Raw genomic sequence first — 9,682 nt, forward strand, 5'->3', positions numbered from 1 at the left:
GTCTTCGGCTAAAGACTTTGGTTTTCTTGAAGACTTTGAAAGTGAAGAAATTGGTGTGACCATGAAGACTTGATATTCATGCGAGGAATATGAAGCGTGAAGACTTTTGTTTTCATAGTTTCATTTTCTCTTTCTTGAGTCATAGGAAACATCGTACTGTTAAATGGGGTCGAGGTAAAACTAAGGAAAAGTTTTCAAGTGACGCTCATCTCAAAATCCTACACTTACCAATCCATTTGAGTGAAGCCATTGGAAATCTCATATAGTTCAGTCAATTTCTTTAGTGACAGAGACGAAGATCTTCTGGTCTCTGAGGAATTTGTTCTTACTGAGGAGTTAGGAATTCGCCAGTGCGGATTGCCTACAAGTGAGGAACATGATAGCCCTGAGGAATTTGATAGTCAAATTTCCGACCGTTGTTGTGCTATGCACCAGTTGTCCTAAAATATCTACCCAGCTAACGGTCGTATCATTGAAGGGTATTTATGTCTTATCATGTCGGGTTGTTCCCTAGGCTATAAATAGCCGTCCCCTACAACCACTAGCTGGTTGACTGCTCCGCGAGAAACTAACAATTGTCATTGAGAGCATCCCATCCTCCGAGGACTTTGAGCGAAAATCATCAAATGAGGAAAACCCAAACCCAAACACCTACAAACCCAAAGTGATTGGGCATCACTGAAAAGATTGTTCCTGTGTGGAACCGACGCTTGTTATCTTTGAGGACTGTGCATCCTCCAGACGGTTAGGCGTCATGGTCTAGAGAATCCAAGAGGAAATTGTGGATCGCCGAGTGACCGAGTCTGTGAAGGTTTGGAAGTCACCTGAAGACTTACAACGAGTGATTGGCGTGAGGTCTGTGTGACCTTAGCTCAAGGAGAATACGGTGAGGATTGTGTGTCCTCGGGTTTAAATACCTAGCGGCTCCAACCAGACGTACGACTGTCACAGCAGTTGGAACTGGTCTACCAAATCACTGTCTTTACCAAGCTACTGGTTCTATTTCCTCAACCCTTTCATTTCCTCATTTCTGTATAGAAGTACTTGATCGTTACTATTTGAAGACTTTGACTAAAGACTTTGTCAATTTCCTCAATCCTAATTCTTTAGTCACTTTGTCTTCAGCCTGATTATCATGTGTTTACGCTACTTGTACTATGTGCTTGTTTTCATTTCATCATGATGATTGTGCTACTACTCTGTTATGCTTGCATCTGAGTACTTATTCTGCTGCTAAGTAGTTTTTTGCTTAGGAAATTCCTCACCCTAAAATTCCTCAGCGACGAATTTGTACAAATCACCTATTCACCCCCCTCTAGTCGATATAACGCACATTCATCTTCTGATTTTGTCCAGGTGCTCTATCAATTTCAATGGAAATTTAAGGGTGGGCATGTGGTAGATCATGAGGGAGGTTATCAAAGAATTCAACAAAATCAACTTACTCTCTTGGTTCATCGTGCAAAGCAAAGAGGACAATTTGTGTTCAGCTTTTTCCCACAATTGGCATGTGAGGGAGTCCTGGACTAAGGGGTCCTCGGGCGCCTGACCTGTTATCTATGGGCCGGACTGATGGGCTGTGAAGATATGAAGAACGAAGACTGAACCTGTGTCCATATGGGACTCTCCTTGGCGTGGAAGGCAAGCTTGGCAAACAACTATGAAGATTCCATCTTATGTAACCGACTCTATGTAACTCTAGACCCCCCCGGTGTCTATATAAACCGGAGGGTGTAGTCCGAAAAGGATATACTCAATACCATAGTCATACATGCTAGACTTTTAGGGTTTAGCCATTACGATCTCGTGGTAGATCAACTCTTGTAATACTCATACTCATCAATATCAATCAAGCAGGACGTAGGGTATTACCTCTGTAGAGAGGGCCCGAACCTGGGTAAACATCGTGTCCCATGTCTCATGTTACCATCAACCTTAGACGCACTGTTCGGGACCCCCTATCCGAGATCCGCCGGTTTTGACACCGACATTGGTGCTTTCATTGAGAGTTCCTTTGTGCTGTCGCTGAAAGGTTTGATGGCCCCTTCAATCGTCGATAATGATCCCCGGGCAGATCTTCGTGTTCGGCGGCTTCGCACTGCGGGCCAACTCATTTGGCCATTTGGAGCAGATCGAAAGCTACGCCCCTGGTCATCAGGTCAGATTTGGGAGTTTGAACTATGTGGTGGACATCTGTGGAGACTTGATCTTCGCCGGATTAAATACCGCGGTGGCCGCTCCCGGTCACCCCGATGACCATGACCTAAATCTGTCATCGGGCCGCATCCAGGAGATCGCTCCTGTAACCGCTCTGACCCTAGAGCGGGAGCAGGCCGTGATGTCTACTACACAACCTTCTTCTTGTAGACGTTGTTGGGCCTCCAAGTGCAGAGGTTTGTAGGATAGCAACAAATTTCCCTCAAGTGGATGACCTAAGATTTATCAATCCGTGGGAGGCGTAGGATGAAGATGGTCTCTCTCAAGCAACCCTGCAACCAAATAACAAAGAGTCTCTTGTGTCCCCAACACACCCAATACAATGGTAAATTGTATAGGTGCACTAGTTCGGCGAAGAGATGGTGATACAAGTGGTATATGGATGGTAGATAAAGGTTTTTGTAATCTGAAAATATAAAAACAGCAAGGTACCTAATGATAAAAGTGAGTGTAAACGGTATTGCAATGCGTTGAAACAAGGCCTAGAGTTCATACTTTCACTAGTGCAAGTTCCCTCAACAATAATATAATAATTGGATCACATAACTATCCCTCAACATGCAACAAAGAGTCACTCCAAAGTCACTAATAGCGGAGAACGAACGAAGAGATTATGGTAGGGTACGAAACCACCTCAAAGTTATTCTTTCCAATCAATCCGTTGGGCTATTCCTATAAGTGTCACAAACAACCCTAGAGTTCGTACTAGAATAACACCTTAAGACACAAATCATCCAAAACCCTAATGTCACCTAGATACTCCAATGTCACCTCAAGTATCCATGGGTATGATTATACGATATGCATCACACAATCTCAGATTCATCTATTCAACCAACACATAGAACCTCAAAGAGTGCCCAAAGTTTCTATCGGAGAATCACGACGAAAACGTGTGCCAACCCCTATGCATAGGTTCATGGGAGGAACCCGCAAGTTGATCACCAAAACATACATCAAGTGAATCACGTGGTATCCCATTGTCACCACAGATACGCACGGCAAGACATACATCAAGTGTTCTCAAATCCTTAAAGACTCAACCCGATAATATAACTTCAAAGGGAAAACTCAATCCATTACAAGAGAGTAGAGGGGGAGAAACATCATAAGATCCAACTATAATAGCAAAGCTCGCGATACATCAAGATCGTGCCACCTCAAGAACACGAGAGAGAGAGAGAGATCAAACACATAGCTACTGGTACATACCCTCAGTCTCGAGGGAGAACTACTCCCTCCTCGTCATGGAGAGCACCGGGATGATGAAGATGGCCACCGGAGAGGGATTCCCCCTCCGGCAGGGTGCCGGAACGGGTCTAGATTGGCTTTCGGTGGCTACGGAGGCTTCTGGCGGCGGAACTCCCGATCTATTGTGCTCCCGGATGTTTTTAGGGTATATGGAGATATATAGGTGGAAGAAGTATGTCAGGGGAGCCACGAGGGGCCCATGACGGTGGAGGGCACGCCCAGGGGGTGGGCGCGCCCCCTGCCTCATGGCTTCCTCGTTGCTTCGCTTACGTGGACTCCAAGTCTCCCGGGTTGCTTTCCTTCCAAAAATAAGTTCCATGAAGTTTCAGGTTAATTGGACTCCGTTTGATTTTCCTTTTCTGCGATACTCTAAAACAAGGAAAAAACAGAAACTGGCACTGGGCTCTGGTTAATAGGTTAGTCCCAAAAATAATATAAAAGTGCATAATAAAGCCCATAAACATCCAAAGTTGATAATATAATAGCATGGAACAATCAAAAATTATAGATACGTTGGAGACATATCAGCATCCCCAAGCTTAATTTATGCTCGTCCTCGAGTAGGTAAATGATAAAAACAGAATTTTTGATGTGGAATGCTACCTAACATATTTATCCATGTAAATCTCTTTATTGTGGCAAGAATATTCAGATCCATAAGATTCAAGACAAAAGTTTAATATTGACATAAAAATAATAATACTTCAAGCATACTAACAAAGCAATCATGTCTTCTCAAAATAACATGGCTAAAGAAAGCTATCCCTACAAAAATCATATAGTCTGGCTATGCTCCATCTTCACCACACAACGTATTTAAATCATGCACAACCACGATGACAAGCCAAGCAATTGTTTCATACTTTTGATGTTCTCAAACTTTTTTAATCTTCACGCAATACATGAGCATGAGCCATGGACATAGCACTATAGGTGGAATAGAATGGTGGTTGTGGAGAAGACAAAAAGGGAGAAGATAGTCTCACACCAACTAGGCGTATCAATGGGCTCTAGAGATGCCCATCAATAGATATCAATGTGAGTGAGTAGGGATTGCCATGCAACGGATGCACTAGAGCTATAAGTGTATGAAAACTCAACAAAAGAAACTAATGGGTGTGAATCCAACTCGCTTGCTCACGAAGACCTAGGGCATTTTGAGGAAGCCCATCATTGGAATATACAAGCCAAGTTCTATAATGAAAGATTCCCACTAGTATATGAAAGTGACAACATAGGAGACTCTCTATCATGAAGATCATGGTGCTACTTTGAAGCACAAGTGTGGTAAAAGGATAGTAGCATTGCCCCTTCTCTCTTTTTCTCTCATTTTTTTATATTTTTTTATTTGGGCCTTTCTACTTTTTTGGCCTCTTTTTTCCTTTTTTTATTTGGGCTTCTTTGGCCTCTTTTATTTAATTTTTTTTCGTCCGGAGTCTCATCCCGACTTGTGGGGGAATCATGGTCTCCATCATCCTTTCCTCACTGGGAAAATGCTCTAATAATGATGATCATCACACTTTATTTACTTACAACTCAAGAATTACAACTTGATACTTAAAACAAGATATGACTCTATATGAATGCCTCCGGCGGTGTACCAGGATGTGCAATGATGCATGAGTGACATGTATGAAAGAATTATGAACGGTGGCTTTGCCACAAATACGATGTCAACTACATGATCATGCATAGCAATATGACAATGATGGAGCGTGTCATAATAAACGGAACGGTGGAAAGTTGCATGGCAATATATCTCGGAATGGCTATGGAAATGCCATAATAGGTAGGTATGGTGGCTGTTTTGAGGAAGGTATATGGTGGGTTTATGATACTGGCGAAAGGTGCGCGGTATTAGAGAGGCTAGCAATGGTGGAAGGGTGAGAGTGCGTATAATCCATGGACTCAACATTAGTCATAAAGAACTCACATATTTATTGCAAAAACCTATTAGTTATCGAAACAAAGTACTACACGCATGCTCCTAGGGGGATAGATTGGTAGGAAAAGACCATCGCTCATCCCCGACCGCCACTCATAAGGAAGACAATCAATAAATAAATCATGCTCCGACTTCATGACATAACGGTTCACCATACATGCATGCTACGGGAATCACAAACTTCAACACAAGTATTTCTCAAATTCACAACTACTCAACTAGCATGACTCTAATATCACCATCTCCATGTTGGAAATATGCCCTAGAGGCAATAATAAATTGATTATTATTATATTTCCTTGTTCATGATAATCGTTTATTATCCATGCTAGAATTGTATTGATAGGAAACTCAGTTACATGTGTGGATACACAGACAACACCATGTCCCTAGTAAGCCTCTAGTTGACTAGCTCGTTGATCAATAGATGGTTACGGTTTCCTGACCATGGACATTAGATGTCGTTGATGACGGGATCACATCATTAGGAGAATGATGTGATGGACAAGATCCAATCCTAAGCATAGCACTAGATCGTGTAGTTCGTATGCTAAAGCTTTTCTAATGTCAAGTATCATTTCCTTAGACCATGAGATTGTGCAACTCCCGGATACCGTAGGAATACTTTGGGTGTGCCAAACGTCACAACGTAACTGGGTGGCTATAAAGGTGCACTACGGGTATCTCCGAAAGTGTCTGTTGGGTTGGCACGAATCGAGACTGGGATTTGTCACTCCGTGTGACGGAGAGGTATCTTGGGCCCACTCGGTAGGACATCATCATAATGTGCACAATGTGATCAAGGAGTTGATCACGGGATGATGTGTTACGGAACGAGTAAAGAGACTTGCCAGTAACGAGATTGAACAAGGTATCGGGATACCGACGATCGAATCTCGGGCAAGTATCGTACCGCTAGACAAAGGGAATTGTATACGGGATTGATCGAATCCTCGACATCGTGGTTCATCCGATGAGATCATCATGGAACATGTGGGAACCAACATGGGTATCCAGATCCTGCTGTTGGTTATTGACCGGAGAACGTCTTGGTCATGTCTGCATGGTTCCCGAACCCGTAGGGTCTACACACTTAAGGTTCGATGACGCTAGGGTTATAGGGAATAGATATACGTGGTTACCGAATGTTGTTCGGAGTCCCGTATGAGATCCCGGACGTCACTAGGAGTTCCGGAATGGTCCGGAGGTAAAGATTTATATATGGGAAGTCCTGTTTTGGTCGCCGAAAAAGTTTCGGGGTTTATCGGTAACGTATCGGGACCATCGGGAGGGTCCCGGGGGTCCACCAAGTGGGGCCACCAGCCCCGGAGGGCTGCATGGGCCAAGTGTGGGAGGGTACCAGCCCCAGGTGGGCTGGTGCGCCCCCTCCACCAAGGCCCAAGGCTCAAGGGAGAGTGGAAGGGGGCAAACCCTAGGCTCAGATGGGCCTAAGGCCCACCTAGTGGTGCGCCTCCCTCTCTCCCCCCTTGCTGCCTCCCCTAGATGGGATCTAGGCTGGCCGCCACCCCTAGGGGTGAAAACCTAGGTGGGGGCGCAGCCCCTCCCCTCCCCCTATATATACTTGAGGTTTGGGCTGCCCAATACACATGAGTTCCTCTCCTTCTTGGCGCAGCCCTACCCCTCTCCCTCCTTGTCTCTTGCGGTGCTTGGCGAAGCCCTGCTGGAGTACCACGCTCCTCCACCACCACCACGCTGTTGTGCTGCTGTTGGATGGAGTCTTCCTCAACCTCTCCCTCTCTCCTTGCTGGATCAAGGCATGGGAGACATCGTCGGGCTGTACGTGTGTTGAACGCGGAGGTGCCGTCCGTTCGGCACTAGGATCTCCGGTGATTTGGATCACGACGAGTACGACTCCTTCAACCCCGTTCTCTTGAACGCTTCCACTTAGTGATCTACAAGGGTATGTAGATGCACTCTCCTTCCCCTCGTTGCTGGTTTCTCCATAGATAGATCTTGGTGACACGTAGAAATTTTTTGAATTTCTGTTACGTTCCCCAACAGTGGCATCATGAGCTAGGTCTATTGCGTAGATTCTATGCACGAGTAGAACACAAAGCAGTTGTGGGCATTGATTTTGTCAATTTACTTGCCGTTACTAGTCTTATCTTGATTCGGCGGCATCGTGGGATGAAGCGACCCGGACCGACCTTACACGTACTCTTACGTGAGACTGGTTCCACCGACTAACATGCACTAGTTGCATAAGGTGGCTAGCGGGTGTCTGTCTCTCCCACTTTAGTCGGATCAGATTCGATGAAAAGGGTCCTTATGAAGGGTAAATAGCAATTGGCATATCACGTTGTGGTTTTTGCGTAGGTAAGAAACGTTCTTGCTAGAAACCCACAGCAGCCACGTAAAACATGCAAACAACAATTAGAGGACATCTAACTTGTTTTTGCAGGGTATGCCATGTGATGTGAAATGGCCAAAAGGATGTGATGAATGATATATGTGATGTATGAGATTGATCATGTTCTTGTAATAGGAATCACGACTTGCATGTCGATGAGTATGACAACCGGCAGGAGCCATGGGAGTTGTCTTTATTTATTGTATGACCTGCGTGTCATTGAACAACGCCATGTAATTACTTTACTTTATTGCTAACCGGTAGCCATAGTAGTAGAAGTAATAGTTGGCGAGCAACTTCATGGAGACACGATGATGGAGATCATGATGATGGAGATCATGGTGTCATGCCGGTGACAAGATGATCATGGAGCCCCAAGATGGAGATCAAAGGAGCTATATGATATTGGCCATATCATGTCACTATTATTTGATTGCATGTGATGTTTATCATGTTTTCGCATCTTGTTTACTTAGAACGACGGTAGTAAATAAGATGATCCCTCATAATAATTTCAAGAAAGTGTTCCCCCTAACTGTGCACCGTTGCGACAGTTTGTTGTTTCGAAGCACCACGTGATGATCGGGTGTGATAGATTCTAACATTCACATACAACGGGTGTAAGACAGATTTAGACACGCGAAACACTTAGGTTGACTTGACGAGCCTAGCATGTACAGACATGGCCTCGGAACACAAGAGACCGAAAGGTCGAACATGAGTCGTATGGTAGATACGATCAACATGAAGATGTTCACCGATGATGACTAGTCCGTCTCACGTGATGATCGGACACGGCCTAGTTGACTCGGATCATGTAATCACTTAGATGACTAGAGGGATGTCTATCTGAGTGGGAGTTCATAAGATGAACTTAATTATCCTGAACATAGTCAAAAGGTCTTCGCAAATTATGTCGTAGCTCGCGCTTCAGTTCTACTGTTTAGATATGTTCCTAGAGAAAATTTAGTTGAAAGTTGATAGTAGCAATTATGCGGACTAGGTCCGTAAACTGAGGATTGTCCTCATTGCTTCATAGAAGGCTTATGTCCTTAAATGCACCGCTCAGTGTGCTGAACCTCGAACGTCGTCTGTGGATGTTGCGAACATCTGACATACACATTTTGATAACTACGTGATAGTTCAGTTAAACGGTTTAGAGTTGAGGCACCGAAGACGTTTTGAAACGTCGCGAAACATATGAGATGTTTCGAGGGCTGAAATTGGGATTTCAGGCTCGTGCCCACGTCAAGAGGTATGAGACCCCCGATGATTTTCTTAGCCTGTAAACTAAGGAGAAAATCTCAATTGTTGAGCTTGTGCTCAGATTGTCTGAGTACAACAATCATTTGAATCGAGTGGGAGTTGATCTTCTAGATGAGATAGTGATGTTTCTCCGAAGTCATTACCACCAAGCTGCTAGAGCTTCATGATGAACTATAATGTATCGGGGACATATATGATGATCCTTGAGATATTCACGATGTTTGACACCACAAAAGTAGAAATCAAGAAGGAGCATCAATTGTTGATGGTTAGTGAAACCACTAGTTTCAAGAAGAGCAAGGGCAAGAAGGGATACTTCATGAAACGGCAAATCAGCTGCTGCTCTAGTGGAGAAACCCAAGGTTGAACCCAAACCCGAGACTGAGTGCTTCTGTAATAAGGGAAACAGCCACTGGAGCAGAATTACCCTAGATACTTGGTAGATGAGAAGGCTGTCGATAGAAGTATATTGGATATACATTATGTTAATGTGTACTTTACTAGTACTCCTAGTAGCACCAGGGTATTAGATATCGGTTCGGTTTCTAAGTGTTAGTAACTCGAAATAAAAGCTACGGAATAAACGGAGACTAGCTAAAGGTGAGATGACGATATGTGCTGGAAGTATTTCC

The sequence above is a fragment of the Triticum urartu genome, chromosome 2, assembly GCF_003073215.2.
Source record: "Triticum urartu cultivar G1812 chromosome 2, Tu2.1, whole genome shotgun sequence".
In the NCBI taxonomy this organism is placed as follows: domain Eukaryota; kingdom Viridiplantae; phylum Streptophyta; class Magnoliopsida; order Poales; family Poaceae; genus Triticum; species Triticum urartu.